Source organism: Macrobrachium rosenbergii, chromosome 4 (genome assembly GCF_040412425.1).
Source record: "Macrobrachium rosenbergii isolate ZJJX-2024 chromosome 4, ASM4041242v1, whole genome shotgun sequence".
In the NCBI taxonomy this organism is placed as follows: Eukaryota; Metazoa; Arthropoda; class Malacostraca; order Decapoda; family Palaemonidae; genus Macrobrachium; species Macrobrachium rosenbergii.
Window position 1 is genome coordinate 70,605,998 of NC_089744.1, and position 19,002 is coordinate 70,624,999.

The 19,002-nt window shown below is 38.9% G+C and overlaps 1 long non-coding RNA gene across 1 annotated transcript; it reads right to left on the reverse strand.

Moving 5' to 3' along the window:
* Nucleotides 1–121: 121 nt before the first annotated feature.
* Nucleotides 122–18,747, reverse strand: LOC136835673 (uncharacterized). Its single transcript, XR_010852235.1, has 3 exons — nt 18,676–18,747; nt 14,005–15,671; nt 122–3,958 (listed from the first exon to the last, which is right to left on the reverse strand). It is a non-coding gene; the product is annotated as an uncharacterized lncRNA (long non-coding RNA).
* Nucleotides 18,748–19,002: the final 255 nt, after the last annotated feature.

Here is a 19,002-nt window from a genome sequence, read left to right on the forward strand (position 1 = left end):
TGACCACAAAGGATGAGGCAGACCTTTTATCCTTTCAAAGGTATGAAGGAAGGTGATGCATCATGGTAATGAGAAGACAATTCTGAATGGTAGATTTGCCTCCTGAAAGGTGGGCAATCACAGAAAACAAGAGAAACCAGTGAAGAAAACTTTCCAAAGTTTGGCAGTTGTGGGTAAAAAACACATTACCTAACTCAGATATTTGAGAACTTGATTTCCTCAGTTTATGGTATGTTAAGTGACTTCAACATGACCTTAAACATGTTACTTGTGCACATCTTAGTTCACTTACATAAGCACTTGTCTTTCATTCATCATTAAGGCAAGATGTCTCTGGTGTCACTATAGTCATTGAATTTTACTTGGTTTTTAAACTTTTCTTTATTTTTCTTGGGTAGTTAACAGCCAAATTTGGAATAATCCAGTGTCATTTCCCTCATCACAGAAACACAATCAAATTATTTATGCATTAAACAATCAAAGAAAACTACTGTAGAGCAGTCTGTTTTAAAAATACTTTTTGCCTCTTTTTTTTATATATGGTGACAAATTGAAGGCTTGTTTCTTCGGAATATACAGGCTCTGATGACTATCATTAATAACGGGACTCAAAAAACACATAAAACTGGGGGACAACAGTACATATCGACAAAAATGCTGATAAGGATGCACAACACAGAATATTTTTCAAACAAAAGAAATTGCACCAACTAATTTTTTTTTTTTTTTTACTAAGACAACAGCATTTGATCACAACGATAAGCGCTCTTCTAAAGACCAAAATAACAGGCAAATGCACCTGCCCATTCAGGGACCATGTAGGAGCACAGCACCAAATATTCACAACTTTACCTTTCATGAGACTGAGAGAGCTAAAGACAGCAATCCTCATTGGTGTCCCAGGGTCCATATTCAACCTTCGACTTTCCCTTAATTCCAGACATCTGGAAACCCACTAATTCTGTGACATAGCAGTGTCAAGAACAAGAAGACAGCATGATACTCCCATTCAAAATTTCCTACGGGGTCACAAAGGTCTAAACAGCATTATCGGCTGCCATCTGCTCTGTACGATCACCTTTCAACTAAGTGATTGAAATGTACCAATAGATAGATGTATCAATACATCTATCTACACAAAACAGTGAATATAGCTGACATGGACCTCCCAATGATAATGAAACAAAACCCCAATTCAAATACTGCTGCCAAAGAAGGCTATACTTAGTCTTCTAGGACCATTATACAAAAATGACTTTTACATATCATATGACATCTACTTAAATATTTTATACTACAGTTTGCATCTTAGCTCTACAGAACATATGTGACATTGTCCACAAGAGCCATAAAAATTATAAAAAATTTGGCATTCCACTTTCATGAGTGCTAGAGGTAATTATATCTTATAAGCTACAGTATAATTTCCTCACACAAAAATTTTCAACCAGATTTCATTAGTCAGATTGTACATAGTAATTAATGTACACTCTTGCTTATAAGTTACTGGGAGACAGTATACACTTCACATTCCTTCAAGTAAACAAGAAACATTTCAAATGATAACTATCTGATAACGTGAAGTCCCTAAACAATGCATGTCAAGTCATATTTTCTCATATACATAGTAATTAGTGTACAATCTTGCTTATAAGTTATTGGGAGACAATATACACTTCATATTCCTTAAAGTAAACAAGAAACATTTAAAATAACTATCTGATAACATGATGTCATTAAACAATGCATGTCAAGTCATATTCTCTCATATACTATATATCAAATAATGTACCCCTGTAAACAACCACAATATAATTATTAGTACTTTTGGTTAAACAACAGGAATACCACATGGAAAAAACTGATACATATTCATTAGAAAAGTTATACTTAATATAACTGGATCAAAAGTCAGTGAAATGCTTTTGATAAGAGTAGAGCTAACTTTTGTTCACCACATTTATTGGCAATATTAAAAGAAATCACTGTATGTACAAAGAAACACATCAACTTACTTGTAGAATTACATAAAGGTCACTCTTCAACACCATATTCCTTCTATTAAATTTAGCTTCAAATGAACCTATACTAAGAAGTTATCATATTTTACACCAGAGGTGTAGGAAAATGTTTGAAACACAGACATGGATGAAACACTGTGGGAAAGAATCTCTGAAATTCAGTCACCAGGGAAAGGGAGGAGGGAGAATGACAGAGTGAGTGGAAAACAAATGCCAGGGACCCATTCCTCTGCCCCATCAACTGCTCTTCCTTTATCTTTCTCTTCTTTCAGGTGGGTGGCCACACTGCCCTTGCCCCATGCAACCTCAGAGGTGCCAGAAAGCAGGTTACTGTACTTATTTTTGAATCTTTCTAATTAACCACTGAGAAAAAGCACTTCAGTTAAGACTTCATTAATAATCACGACACCAAATAATGAGATGTAAAAAAACACTCCTAAAGTCCGACCATGAACAGAACTTTAACACGCAGGTTCTCACTCACAGATGTGTATGTGAACAGGAGCCTGGCAATAACAAAGAAGTTTCATAAACTTTAGCTTCTCAAATTTGCTAACAATATTAAAGTAAGACAGACAAACACGAATTCTCTAATAATGTTTTTCTTCTTTATGTTCCTCATTCATAAATTTTCAGGGTCAAAGTGATGAAAACAAACTCTTTCCTGAACATAACTCTTTCACCTACTTGCATAATGCAAAAGTGCAACCTAAACATTTTGTGAAATCCAGCATAAAATGAAGCAATGGCTACCTAAGCTGTCCTGTGTCATAAAAAATTTTATATTCTTAATTTCTTTAATATGTCTGGAAGATAGAACAGTTTTCTACATGGTAAAGCACTACTGAAGCTTAAAATTAATGGAAAATGAGGGTCCCAGGATTTTACATTAGTAGTTGGATATGACTGGAGCAACTGCTTTGAATACCATGAAGGTAATGAAAAAAGCTCTTGGTAACTAAACTAAAAAAATGCTTTCAAGCAAGCTTTAATCTTAATATAAATCAACAAAAGTATGAGAAAAAAAGAGAAAATAGCTATGACAAAACTAGTAATTACATTAAAAACTTAAAATATACGTCCATCCCATTTTCTTTTTCCAGTATTTGCCCCTCATTGAAGAACAAATCTTTTGTGCCAACCTTCCAAAACCTGGACCTGAATAGGTGGTTTGGGATGCAAAACTGACCAACAAATTTCCATTTACCTGTACTGTTAGCTGATGCAGTAATCCAACACAAATAAAAAATGACAAATTTTTAAGTAATTTGTACGGAGGTTTAACCCTGAAAGAAGTAATGAATACATGCCTTAGAGAAGAGTATTAAGAGGGGGCAAACAAAAGTAGAAATCGAATTCCAAAACATTAGTCTAGCTAGATGCTAAAAGCCTACAAGAGGAATTGTCTTTCTGAAGTAAGAGGCTTAAAGCATAATTCCAAGTGGCTAAAGAAAAACTTTCAAGCAAGCTTTAATCTTAATATAAATCAACAAAAATATGATTGACAGGAAGTAACTAAGAGAAAATAGCTATAAGAAAGCTCTCATCCAGGTCATAAAGCAATACAATAACCTGTATTGGTACTAAAAACCTCATAACTATTTATAAAATTTATGAAATGAATTTAGATAATACAAAAATTAACTAACCATAAGAATATCATGGTCCATGCAAACGATCCTAACCGAAGCTGTGAATGAAAAAACCTGCATGATATCAATCCTTAGTGCTGACAAAAGTTAAGGTCTTCTTAAAATAGTTTTCCTTTTCCAGAGTTACAGTGCAATCAACTACACTAAATTAAGAATTAATTAGGTGTGAAGAGATGACCGAGATGGATGGATCACTCCTTCAGAAAACTGAAATCCTACTCCCACAGGTACAGAGTTAAATGCAGAACATTTCATTAGCTTCAAGTTCCAGTATCAATTAATTTCCTGTAAGAGAAATTGCATTCATAAATAAAACACTTCTTTCCGGTCCATGACCATAAATCAAGTTACAACAGTGAAAATTGTTTCAAGTGATTAATGCACAAAACTGACACTAAAACTACAACACTTTCCCTAAAAAATTTAAAACACGCAATACAGTACAAGTGTCAAACCACTGCACCTCCCACTCTTTCCCACAAAAAAGGATGCAGAATCATCTCATTCTCAAAAAAAAACTTTGATCTGGTATTTTTCAACATGTAACTAAACAAGGCACCAAGTTATCTTTACTTTTGTTATACTTTTTTAATTCAACTTTGTAAAAGGATGTTTCATAGATAAAAATAACTTTGTAAAAGGATGTTTCATAGATAAAAACCTTTGCATAACAAACACTTTAATCAGTTTTTAAGCTTGTTACACCAATGCTAGATTTCACATGACTTTCAGAAGCCATGACTCTGTAGGATCTTAATTTATGTTGAGGTCTTTCAAGCAAAAGAGAAAATATCAATGTAGAGTTCATTTTGCAGAGAAGAATAACAGGGATTCACTGCAGAATAATTTTGCAGCTCTAAAACAACAAAACACTTCAGAAATTCTTGCTCTCACATTCAGTTATAGAAAAAACTGCCACGACACTATAAACAGTCATGCCAGCCCAAAGGCCAAATAAGAGTGTTGAGAGCAGAGTTAATGCCCTGAACATGTAAACAAAACAAAAATAATCAGTTTAAACTTCAGGGTTTGGTGTGAACAAATGGTCATAATAAGGCACAAAGCCAATGGAAGCAAGAATTTCACAAACCTGCTGGTGTTCTAATATGTGAAGTTCTGCTTAATAAGGATACAACTGATCCTTATTAAGCTGTGACCAACTACAAGGTATGGGCTGGTGCTAGAAACTTCATCCAATGAATTAATGTGCTAACATTTGCAAGACACTAAGCAGACTAGTGCAAATGAGAATAAGATAAAATCAGGCGTGAGAGGTCAGGTTATGCTTTGGTTTAGTTAGTCTGTTTGCCAGCAGGGCTATGCAAAATGTTAGTGTCAGTTTGGACGAAAATCTGAACAAAAATGGACTTCACGACTAACAGCATGCACTAGATTTTGGAAGAGGTATGGATCTTGATGGAGGTTTAAGCAATGTTATTGTAAAAACTAGGCATTGCTTAGCTCTGATCATGCACCGAGAATACAGCATTAAACATAAGTGATTCTCATGGAAAAACAAGGATCATAATCCTGCAAAGAACACTTTCAAGTCCTTTAAATTAACGTCCTAAGGCTCTTAACATTTACTATAATATTAATTCTTCTAAAAGTGTACTCAGCCTTCATGTTAACAAACATGATATTTTAATAATAAAATAAGGTTTGTTCATACTTACCTGGCAGATATATATATAGCTGTATTTCTCCGAAATCCGACAGAATTTCAAAACTCGCGGCACATGCAGTGTGGCCAGGTGGTTAGTACTCATTCCCGCCACTGGGAGGCGGGAATCGGGAACCATTCCCATTTTCTATTCAGATTTTCTAGTGCCACTGTCTCAAGAGGGGAGGCGGGAGGGCACTAAAAGTATATATATCTGCCAGGTAAGTATGAACAAACCTTATTTTATTATTAAAATATCATTTTGTTCATGACACTTACCTGCCAGATATATATATAGCTGAATCCCACCGTAGGAGGTGGGAAGAGACAGAATAGGATTTAGGAAACAAATAAATGTAGGCGATTGACGCCTTGGTTCCTTACCTGTTAGCATAGCTGACTTCGAGGTTATCTGTCACCCAAGCCTGCTTCTGCTTTTCTAGAGTCTCCAGCAAGGTAGGGACCTATAAAGCTGGAGAGATCTAGATGACCTGTCCACGGGAGCGTGACCACAATAGGACTAGATCATGCGACCATACAGAGAGGGAGAAGGAGCAACGACCAACCACCTGACCGCCCTATCTAAGGTAATGAACCTAACATAGGCTAAAAAATTGGGACGTCCATCTCAATGGCCACCCAACAACCAAAAAAAAAAAAGGCCCTGAGCCTGAGATTCCTCCAGGATTGCACCCCAACCCTGATCTGAGGCATCTATGTACAGATGTACACCTGGAAGGGGGGAGTCCAATCTTACACCGGTGGTCAGATACCACCACTGAAGATCCTTCAGGCAAGAATTGTCCCAGATTATTGACATGTTCTCTTCTCGGAAGTCCCAGCGATTCCTGAGACACACCTGCAGAGAACGCATCCGGAGACCAAACCCTGGAACAAGAAGGGATAGGGAGGACATCTGGCCCAGCAGGCTGAGATGAAAGTTTCCAGCTGGATAAAAATCGCCAGAACCTGCTCCTCTGTCAGGAAAGCCCTCAAAAGACGTGTCCGAATCGTCATTCCCAGGTATGTCTTTACTTTAGTTGGAAACAGAGAACTCTTGTCGAAATTGATTCTTATGCCTAACTTCTGGCATAGGTTCACAAGAAAATCCCTTGCCTGCCCTTCCGACGAAGCTTGAACCAACTAGTCATTGAGGTATCTTCTCATTTGGGAGCCCCGACGATGCTTGATGTCCGAAACAGGAGACATCACCCTCGTGACTACCCGAGGTGCTGTGGTCAGACCAAAGCAGAGGACTTTGAACTGAAATGTTCCAGTTGGATCCGAGAAATGAAGGAACTTCCGAGATTCCTGATGAATCGGAACCTGGAGATAAGCATCCTTGGGTTCCACTGAAATCATCCAATCTTCCCTCCCTCCCGATCGCTGCACCAACTGCGAAGTTTCCATATGAAACTTCGTCGAGGTTACAAACTTGTTGAGACCCAAGAGATCTATGATAGGTCTCCAAGATCCCCCCGCTTTGGGGGCCACGAAGATCCAGGTATAGAACCCTGGAAAAGGGGAAGTGGGCTCTAAGGCTCCCTTCTCTAAAAGGGCTCGGATCTCTGCCGCCAAAGCTAACCCACTGATGGAAGAAGGGGAGTAACTGGGAAGATGCACTGCTGAATTGGACAGTGGACGACAAGAGTGAAAAGGGACTCTGTAACCCTTCCTTAAGACCTCCACTACCCAACTCTCTCTGCCCCACTCCTTCCAGATGTCCCAGAAAGGGGCAAGGAAATGCCTACAGGTGCAGGCAAAGGGAATGTCTCCTATTTCCGAAAATCCTTCTTACAATTGGAAGGTTTCATATCTGCGGCAGAACTGGAAAGCTTGGATGAAAAGCGTACTTTCTTAGGAGAACTTCCCGGAGACTTGGAGCGAGAGCACTTTGAAGGAGAAGACATTCTAGACCCCTTCGGAGAGCTGGCACTCTGCGCTGCAACCCTGATCATGGCCTGCGCTGCGACTCCACTGCCAAGGTAGACGAGAGACAGTAGACCATCGCCGAAACGTCTTCCTCTCTAAACAAACTGCTGCTGAGCGCCAATGGAGCCCTCAGCAGTGCCCTCTTGTGAATGTCAGGAAAATGAGGAGGCAGATGGTTTAGATAGAAGTCTCTCCTCTTCTTCCCGAAGAATGTAGTACATTCTGCAGAAACATTCACCTGGTGTGCAAGCCCCATGGAAACTGACGTGATGAGGTTGTTGAAAAGAGTCGGGTCTGACGGAGTATAACCATCCTGTTTGAGGAACCCCATCAGACCAGATAGCATCCACATAGTGTGTGATAATGCCTCTGACTGGTTGCGGAAGACATCTTCCAATATACTGGCTTCCCTGGCCGAAATAGATACTAGACTGTTTGATGATGGAAACCGAGATAGAAGAGCCTCTACCGACTCGTTCAGCGGCACCCTAACACCTGCAGAAGAGTTACCCGTGACCCTACAAAAGCCCTTCTGAATAGGAAGCAAGGCTGAATCCTGCTTATCCATCCTATCAAGGATGCCAACCTATTGTCAGCTCCTCTCAAAGCCTGCTCAACCCTGCCAAACCAGACTAATTCTTTGGTGACTGTGCTACCACCGGTTTTGTTGTATAAAGCGACTCGAACATATCTTGATTATGCTGTATCAGCTCCTCCGGAGCCTTGGACTGTGAATACAGCAAGTGGATAAAGTCCAACATCCGTCTGTTATCAGACTTATTACACGAAGGAAAACTAGCGTCCGGTATCTGATCCTCCCCTTCACAGGAACAGTCTTTGTCGAATTGGTCCAACCGAGCCAAAACCGGAAATGAGACAGGTTGACCCCGTAGCAAACGTTGAACCTGACGACCTGGAACACGACACACCTGGATACGGGAGACGGACCCCTAACGAATCAGTCCCAAACATATTGGGAGTCACCGAAATAGGTTGCGCAAACCCCGCACCCTCCAAAGACGATGACTCAACACCTGGGCAGACAACGCCCACTCCTGAGAGCGGAGAGACCGCAACACCCGCACCACACAAACCTGGATGTAGCAGAGTCGCGTGAGACTGGAAATCCGGAACAGAAGGTCCCCTACTTAAAGAAGAAGAGGGATAGGGTCCCTGATGACCCGAAATCAAACCCGAACCTACGTAGACTGCCTTAGCCGGAGGAACAGAGGAACATGTCGGAAAAGTTGAGAACTGAAGGAAGAAAGAAGAAAGATGCCACACACTGAGCCACCACTGGCGCTCCTGCCGCCGATGTTATGAGGTTACAGAAGAGGCCACAGATTTTAGAGAAATAAAACAGACTCCGGTCCCCCTTGATAATCTTGTAATACATCATTTGTGAATCCCGGAAAATTCTTCATTACATGATCATGGATATTCGAAAACCCTATATTAAAACACTGTCTGACCAATGACCTATACCCTTTGTAAAGACCCAATAAATTAGCATTATATTCTGCTACATTTAATGTCCTACCAAATGAATTACCATCACCAACCGATGAAAGTTTTTTTTCCCCAGAAGGAAAAGGAATTCTCGAAGAGGAAGGGAAATCCTTCAACCATCCCGAGCCTCACAAACTTACAACTAAGTCTAAATCATCCTCAACAGATTTAGCAACATTTTGGGTATTATTTTACAATAGTTCCAACTCATTCTATAATAATTATAGTATTATAGATGCATTTTGCATAAAAAATAATTAAAACTTTGTCTTTGAACACTTTTTGGGGAAATTCACATATTCGAGATATGAATGTTTATATAATCCCCATCCTCGAAAAATTTCAAAGTGTTTTGTTTACTTAACACGGACACAGTTTGTGCTCTGATGCGAATCTGTTTTTGTTTAGAACTGCAATGTGGTTCTGATGTGAATTTTTCCCCCTTAAAATTGCATTGTGGGTAGTTATATACGTGTTGTCTGGGAGTCACGTGACCTGGTGAAAATCTTACAGGTGTCAGACATTTTCGCTTGTCATTTGGTTGAAGTCTGGCATAGAGTGAGGTTAGGCTATGTCCAGTCTGTGTTCATCTTGTAACTTTGATATTTTTGCTTAATGCAAGATTTCTTTGAAAATGAAACACGATGCATTGATTTTTAAAGACAACACGGAGTGTTACCTGCAGCAGTACAGTTCAGTGTTACACCAATTTTTACTTGATGCTGCTAAATTATATCCACCTTTATGTGACACTCAGCCACCATCACCACCTAGGGAATCATTTTCTGATGATAACGACGACACTGTAGATGAGCCACAACCATCTTGTTCTGGATATAACCCATCAAAGCGTTTGTGTCCATCCTAATAAGGTAAATTTATGGTAATTCTAAGCCGGCTGTCCGTGGTAAGCTAGCCTATGGCAATTGACGTTTTCCTATGTTATCTGATGTGCTGAACAAGAATTTAAAATAACATTTTGGCGGTCGGCTGTAACTAAAATGTAATTGACCCTTCAAACCTGCACATCTATAGTGTGGGTCGCATACAGCTCAAGGGTAAATTACAGCTTAGCAGCAGCCTACCGGCAAAATGTTACCCTAAATTCATGTAAAGCAAGCAAAACAGAAAAATGTCAATTGCCATAGTCTAGCTCAACTGGACATTATTCGTTGCTTGCAACCGGGGTGAAGAAACTTAACAGGTATACAAAGCTGCCATCTTGCGTTACGTAACCACTAGGGAGCCATGTGTTCAGTGGGGGGGGCACTGCACTGAAAGTACGAGTTGGTAAAGTGACATAGGACTTATGTAGAGACGTGGCGGTAAATAACAGTTACCCAAAAAAATAACACTTCCATATAAAAAACACAATGGTAAATCTATATATTACCTCCGCACCTGTTTTTACCTTTTCAACTGGTTTTTTCTACACTTTAAGGGTTCTGACACTGGCGGTGCATCTGTTTGTTGTCAGCCAAATGGAATGTCCCTTTGCCGTGTTTAGTACTGGCCCGGGGGGGGTGTACCCATACGTTAACAAGTTATTGCACATGCTGGACGGGATATGAACCGTTCGAAACAGACGCATCCGTGCTCTTTCTTGTGAAGATCGCGTATGGAAACCCCTTGTTGGATGGACTTAACAGGTTAATTATGCTCGAGTGCCAAAAATTAAAGGTAAATTCATAATTAGCAACCAAAAAACTGTAGAAAAAGTTATTACAACCGTGATTGGTTTAGTATGCCCAACCCCCAAAACACCTGCCAACTACTCTCTCGGTTAGGGGCACTGGGTGGACCAAAAGCTCCCCTGTAAATCAACGCATGCGTGAAAAGTGCCTTTGGAACGGCTCCTGCTGTCCATTTATTCGGCCTTTTTTTTACGCTTGTTTTTTGTGTTCCAAATGGCATATGTAACAGGAAACACAACAGTAAGGTGCCCAAACCTTTTCCCAGGTTATTTACCCCACCCAGAACACCGGATTCCCAACGGGTCCCCTTACCATTAGCTATTCTCAAAAGTGTTTTCACCCACCCAAAACGCAGGTTCCCAACAGGTCCCTCTTACCATCGGCTACATTTCTAAGGTAAATTACAGCTCAATTACTTTTGGCCGCCAAAATATTACCTTGAATTCTTGTTCAGCAGGTAAAGTTCTATAGAAAAACGTCAACTGCCATAGGCTAGCTCACCGCGGACAGCCGGCTTAGATCTACCAAATTTATAATTTTTAAAATAATATTGTAACATGATTTACCTTCTGTAACACCTGTGGTTAGCGTGCTCAGCGCAACATTACTCTCAGTATATACGTGCCTGCCAAGAATCATTATAAATGCGGATAAGGCGTGAAGCACTGTTCCGCCACCACCTTGCGGTTAAGGGATGTTAGGCTACATTACACTAGCCTACGTTGCCTGACTATGGCTTGCTAGGTATGCTATGATTTACCTCATTTTATTCATTAATTCAAATGCTGTTTTGTGTCCATGGTGATTTACCCCACCCAAAACCCCCCATTCCCAAAGGGTCCCTAACCTTGTTGGATGTAGTAGGGGTGTATAAGCTAGTAACTCAAAAACAACTCATTTCCCCAATGTATTACTATCATAATCATTCAGAACACATTAAAACACACATGAAAATACATAATTACTTTAGAAAAATGGAGTTGGAACTGTTGTAAAAAATTACATTTTGTTGCAAGGAGACTGCAGCCAGAAACAGAACAGCTGCTGGATCTAACAAGGATCCAGGAACCTTAATTGCACCTGCCCCCAAAGACGACTGCACCTTCAACTTCTCTCCTACACTCTTTGCTACTTCAATATCCCTATTCGTCTGTGTCACTCCTGTATCTAAATTTACCTCTGAACTTAACACTATCCAAAGAAAGGGGGAAAACTGCAGCTAACACTGCCTGCTCTGCACCGGGTGGGGAGATCCTACCTTTGAGGTTTGCAGTTCTCCATGAACCCAGGCACCTGTTAAGGCTGGTTCTGGAACAGGCAGGGGAGCTGAAAAAGAACGGGTAGTTTCTATTTCCCTAGCACTCATATTTTGCTCTTTGAACTCTGATAACTTTCTGAAACTATAAAATAAATTTGTCATGCTAACTGATAATTTATCCTCTAACTTCCTAAAAGATTCTAAAGCTTCTGTGTCTAGTCTGAGTTTCTACAGCTGGTTCCCTACGTTTGCTCTTGGAAGCTTGAGATTTTCTATGTTTAACAATCCCCCTTCTGATCTTTTGACCATGACCTACATTCGTCAATTCTCAATGTTAAGCTACATTGCACCTTCTTACATGTTATACAAACAATGTCATGTTTGAGGGTACTCATCTTCCGTTTGCAAGCTGTGCACGATCGGTGGGTTGCAGCGTCTCCAGCAGTAGCAGTCTCGGTCGCAGTAGCTGTAGCTAAGGTTGAGGCAGTTGTGCTATCCAAAGGAGGCGTCTTTTTAAGTCCAAATCGAGCCAAAGTCCAGACGGGAGAGAAAAATCCGATGCCAGGCGAAAGAACAATCCAGGAGAAAAAGGCGAAAATACGGTCCAAGTCATAATCCAATTTCAATAGTCAGTATACGGGGGTCGGGCTAATAACCAAAAGTTCGCCTGAAACAGTTAACATCCATGCACCAAGGCCAGCCACGAACGGAAAGCAATTAGGGAACGGTGAACCCGGCCTCGCTCGGCTGGGACTTGCAGCAGCGTTGCCAACGGTGTTTCAATGAACTCATTTTGACAAGATTTTCCTGCAAGCGTTGGTAATGCCGACAGTTAATTACCCAATTAATGGGTAAAAGTTACGGGGATGTAGTTCGGGCTGGTGCGCAACCAGGGCTAATTCAGGTGTTCAATGAGTGTTTTGCAATGTTTATGCTTTACGTTACCGGTGAAGGTGGTAACGCGGTAAACTACGCTACGGTAGTTGACCAATTTGATTGTAAAAATTCGCTACTGTAGTGATATTTATGATACATTTGAATCAGATCTTAATAACAAACAATAAAATACTGATCCTGAAAGCCTATGCAAGCTTAAAGGTTACTTGAAATCAGCGATAATACATCACCGAAATCTGGTCTCTGACCGGCAAATTCAAGAACAAAGCTGACATCGATACTCGGTGTTTACTGAACTACTTTGCCGGTAAACACATTATGTAGTTACAGTGGTTGTCTTCCAGTAGTTCCTGGTATTCCAGCTAGTGGGCGGGACCAGTCACCTGCACTATACTTGAGGCGTTGCCCGCGAATGTTTGAAACTATAGGCTATGTAATTACTTGGTAATTCACTTATATAAAACAACAGATTTTTATACACAAGAACACTACCCTACCCTGTTCAGACCAGCTGTTCCTTTTGGACTAACTAAGCACCTTATCATTATTATAGCACTACTAGTATCACATAAAAATATCAACTAGATCACAGCATCACATTTTCAGACCTCCAACGAACTTGTATAAAGGATTTATACTTATGTGAACAGCTCCAGAAAGCTCACAGCATCAAATTTTCAGACTTCCAAAGAGCTTCACAGCATCAAATACTTACGTGAACAGCTTTTCAGACTTCCAAAGAGCTTGTAGGAAGCTAATAATACTGTAGTTCAAGTCATTCTGGGAATGGCCTGCAAGCAGTTCTATGGTCTCTTTTAGCAATCTGCAGTGCGTTCTCTCTATGATTTTTCATCATGCTTTTTCCAACTGAGAATCCAATTTCCCAACCTTTTTTACGTTATTTTGCAACCACCACTGAAGAACACAAATTCCGTAGTCAATAAAACCTAATTAACAAAACTATAAATGCACTGTAGTATTGAACACACTCAAACCATTGCATTTTTTCCTTAAAATAATCTTATGCTGCATTGAATACTGCCTACTAAAACTTTATTTTTTTTATAGTGAGTGCACTATTCCCGCTAATATGACTGTTATATAGTCACAGAACCACTGGTACAAAAATAACAACAAACCTAAGGGTAGAAATGGGAATCTCTATCACTGTCATCTGACCAGCTTCCCAATATTGTAATTATCAAAAATAGGAACACAAAAAGAAAAATGATGAAAAATGCATTTGTGGAATAGCGAATACAGTGTAAAATGAAGCAAAAAGTAACCTGTACTACGCATCTACATTTTCTCCATCTTTCACGCTATCATTCTTAAGAAAGCATGGTATAGTACCCTACAAAATCATTTCAATACTTACAAGAATAAAATATGGCTTTCCTCTTGGTATAATTTACATGTGGCCTTGCCTCTATAAAACTACTATACGGACATCCTAAATGACAACTTCATTTGAAGATAAAAGTGCTGTAGATGTTCCTTTTTTCTAATGCTTTTTACTGGAGATCCTAGATAATCTTGATGGTTGGGTTAAAGAAGTTCCAGAAAAATTTTTTCCTTGAAAGGATTTTTATCTTTTTATCTAAGACTCAGCCCATTTTACCATTTTTGCTTTCTGGAAGAGCATTTTATCAGATATGCATCATTTGTAATGACTCTGGCTCTCCTAATTGCTCAAGCCCTAATTGCAAAAATGAAAGCCCAAGCTTCATCTTCATGGTGCTCTCTAAAGTTGTGAATGAAGGTTACTGTACTGCACGGTATGAAGTTTTTATACAGAAGTAGAGTACTTTAAATCTAGACGCTGGATTCCTGACAGCCATTGGAAAAATTACCAACATATGATGCTCATTTAGATCAAAGCTGCACCCATCACAGCCTTGGCAACTGATGTGTGCAGTTTACACAATAAGTTGATTTTAAGCTACCTTAATCTAGGTATCAAACTTCACTGATTATCGAATCTTGTTATTCTCTAATTGTATGATTTTCTTTGTATGGGTGACACTGTACTCAGTGATTTGAATATTGTACTACATGGTAATTGGTGCTACCTTTGACTTAACATTTTTTCACAGCTCTTAAAACTATACCATATAATGCTTCCAGAGAACTAGCATTGATCAGATGGCTTTCTGTATCTTCAGAGATGATGATCACTTTGGGTCTTCTGTTATTATGCTGGGATATTGTCTGAATAGCTACAGCATTCAAAGATCATCATCATTCAGATAAAAGTGCTCCAATTAGTGGAATCCTTTTCCCCAACAAGGTATTTAATCTTGCTGTCTTCCAAGCACTGTTCCGACAACTAACTTCTATACCTGCAATTCAAAATGCTTTCACTTTACAGCACATCAGCATCATACTCTGTTGACATGCCATAATATTATACTACTCAGTAACATATGTCTTCCACACCCTTCACTGCTAATTCTGGTATGCTCTTCCTTCCTGGAAGTAACAATGATGCAAATACTTTCAAATTGAAAGAGGTTGCAATACTACTAATCTGAAGCATCATGAAACATTGCCTTGGCATTTCTGACTTGAAGTATTGTTTAATGATGAAGGTTTGTTGCTATACCTCAGCTTCTCTTCACTTTATTTCTTTCCCCTCTCTTAATTTTTCTTCATTTTCCCTTTATCACATCTCGGGCTTCCATTCTATGGAAGCTTGTGTTCAAGGCACATGGCCTTTTAGGCATGTATCATCTGAATATTTGTATCTGATGCTGGCAGAACTAAGGACATCACATAGTGTGATGTTAGGGACAGGGATTAGGTGCAACCAGTGTAAGATGTCTGACTATCAGCACTGAAGAAGGTGAGGGGTCTGTAATCAGAGCTATAAAGACACACAATAAGCTGGGCTGTGGTTCCATCACAAAACAAAGCTGCTGGGTGGCAATGGGCTTGGATCCTTTGTTGTAGCACTCCAGAAGAAGTAGTAACTGATAACGTGATCTTCCAAGCACATCCGTGGTTGGGATGGTCAGCATACTTGGCAAAGACTTCAGTGCTCCCCTGAGGAATAAAAAAAAGTTTATGAATACAGTAATATATAAGGTATATCTTACTATTAATCATAATTTAAAAATGAAATGCAGCATAGTGTTTTATGTTTTAAGTGTGATTTACTATTGTTGATGAAAACTGTATTTATTTGGGGAATGAAAATAAGATCAAGAGGAATACTGAACTGTGAAATGTAAGACGTGAATAAAGATATTACACTACACTACTTGTGTTTAACAAGCCCTATGGTAAAAAACAAAGTAACCTGTTCCCCAACTGAAGTGGTCAGGAACAAAGCCTGGTCTGTCAATATATGAACATATTCATTTAGTTATAAATACACAGTACATAGGAAGATCATTAAGTGATGTACCTCCACCTTAACAAATTATCTAGTCCTATGAGTGCATTGTTACAATAGGTCTCCAGTCCCAAAATCTAAACTGGGTAGCTGATAATGATTAAAGGCACAGTTAAATTACAAGAAATTATTTTTATCCAGGCACTGAGCTTAATGTATAGACTTATAGGGCAAGTCAAGAGGATATTTGTTCTTTAATAAAATGCAAAAAATCACAGCAAAAGTGGAAGAAGTTGGGTGTGGAGAGGTCAAAGAGAAAAGATACAATTAGTATGCACATGAAAACAGCACAGCTCCAAGGCCAACAAAACCCTTTATTAACTAAATAAGGATTGTTACTGAAATTTAACATGCCTTATCTAACACATAAGAGGCTATGTCCTTAGCCTTCCAATGACAACCATATTAACAGATTAATTTTCACTTACAGGTGATTCTATAGCTTATCTGGGAGTTTCTTTTGACCTTATTTTACAATTCTGGGATGAAAATGTCACATGAAAACTAACCAAAAATCATATCTTCACATACCATTGCCTTGTTGCGAGATAAAAGCATAATATATTATCTTATACTAACCTATGCTTATACTAAGGTGACAGCATGTCAAGTTATGCTGATATTCAGTGGCAGTTAACCCTTCCTGGAACATTCTACTATTTTCCACATTAGGTGTAGAACTTTAGAACAATAACTCAAATGCCTCTAGGAAATAAAACATAAAAAATACTAATAACAGATTTCTTAAAGAGAATGACAAATATGCCTCATAAACAATATATTACAAAAATCATTAGTGTGACAGATGGCAGTGAACCATGTAAGGGAACAAAAAGCAAATTAAAACCATTCAATAATTTTTATGCCCAAACTTTTAGGACACCTGTAAGACTGCAAACTTTATTGTGTCAAGTATAGTCGCCTTACAACAGCTGAAGGGTAGACTGGATTTTTGGGGTAGGTTAGACTAGGTTACAAGATAGAAAATTACGGTTCCAACTTTTAAAAACTTCTATTGGAAACTAAAAGGAAAATTAACCTTTCTATCTCCATACATGTGCCCACATTAATGGAAATTCTTTGGGTGAATTACCTTTGCCAGTTATCAACAAGGGTTGTAAGGCTGCAATACTGAATTAGGTGTCAACTAAATTCTGGCGTCAGTTGGGCAACTGATTCCTCAGCTTCATTAACCATAACCAAACTCTTATGTAAACAATTAACCCAGTAATTCAAAACTTCAACTAATCTTTATTGTAAGGAGGCCATCAGTGTATCTTCAATTACATGCATCCTAACTTAACCTTAGTACCACTGCACGACAAAAGTCTTGACCTGGTCTCCTTCCAAGACTACTGCAATGTAAAGTAAATACTGTGCACCTGATGTTTTACAACAGACTCCTCAAGATGACATCTCTTAACACTTTCTGTTAGTACTGTGACATGAAACTAAATGGATATAGAGAACATTAAATTCTGTGCACGTGTTGTAACTGTATCAACCCCTGAAGTATCATTGCTGAAGCCTAGCCTAAATAGTCTACCCAATACATTTTATGTTGTTCTTTTCTCTACAGTGAGCAATGCTCAGGACAGCATAGATAAGTAACGCAATGTATTTAATGAAAGTTTGTCTTTTGATATAAATTAATACATTAGGGCAGTACAGTGTAGGCCTACACCTGATGATTTATTTGGAATTGGGACAAGACTTTTAATCAATATGAGAGACCATAAAATGTAGCCTAGGTTTTTCTCACTTTATGTGTATGACCCTAGCTTGAGTAAAGTTTTGTTACCTTGCTCACTCTCATTGTACAACAAATACAAAGTGTTGCAGACTGATGGCAAAGCTGGTCCTTGACATACAAGACCTAGGCTATTTTTAAAAAAATTCTTAGGCTAAGGCAATGGGGGGACCAATGACTTGTGCTTACGTAATAGGCAATGGTATGAGATGTTATTATTCATAACCTGCACAACCTCTATGGTTGCTTAAGACCCGTCTGGCAATGAGTAGCCTAAGTCGGTGGCCTAGGTTAGGTTAGGCCTATATAAAGACAGGATGTTACACACTTTTTCATGGAACCTTTGGTGTTCATTTAGGCCTGGAATATATTCAGTGTCAAGATCTGTCCCAAACAGGGTAATTATTCATTAGACTCCAGCCAGCCATTTCGGACGACTCCAGCTAACCATTTTTGCATGAAAAACCATTTTGAGTTTTTCATGCAAAAATGGCTAAGAAATGATAGGGCACTAAAAGAACCTAAAAATACCAACCTAAGGTTAACCTAGGGGCGTTTACTGGTTACAATTTGGTCGATGGTGTTGTATTACGAATTTTTTTTGTTTTGATGTGTTTTACCCAAGAAAAATATAAATTATAATGTGGGAGTGGCTGGAGTCTTCCGAAAAATAACCCCAAATAGTAAGACTCACGTCTATCGATAATCGGTTTACGAAGTCAACACATCAATGAGGAGAATGAATGTAGGTCGTTTAGCCTAAGACCCAAACCTACTGTAGTCTAACCATCGATACCGTAAATAACAACCAATATACACCTCGTATATAATGACAAGAGGGGTTAGAATAGGCCTACGCTACTAGAATAATAACCCAGCGCTTAATTAGAAATTTGACTTACTCGTCAGTATCTTTATTGGATGCCACCGGGAGTCACTGTTGTCTTACTGGGAATTCACCACCTTCCGGCTTTCTTTGTCTGAGAAAACGAGTAAGGGTAAACGTTGATAAATCTACTTTTATTCTTTTCCGGTAGATAAGTAGCTTTTAATTAATTAAAACTTGACTGTTATATGATATAAAACGACTGAATTATAGTTTTATCGCAATATTACCCATTTCTTATATAATTAGCTCAAAAGAACATTCTTAACATTAGCTATTAAGAAATATAACAAAAATAATTAATTTTTCCTTTAATAAGTCATCAAAACCTTCTTCTGCCAAC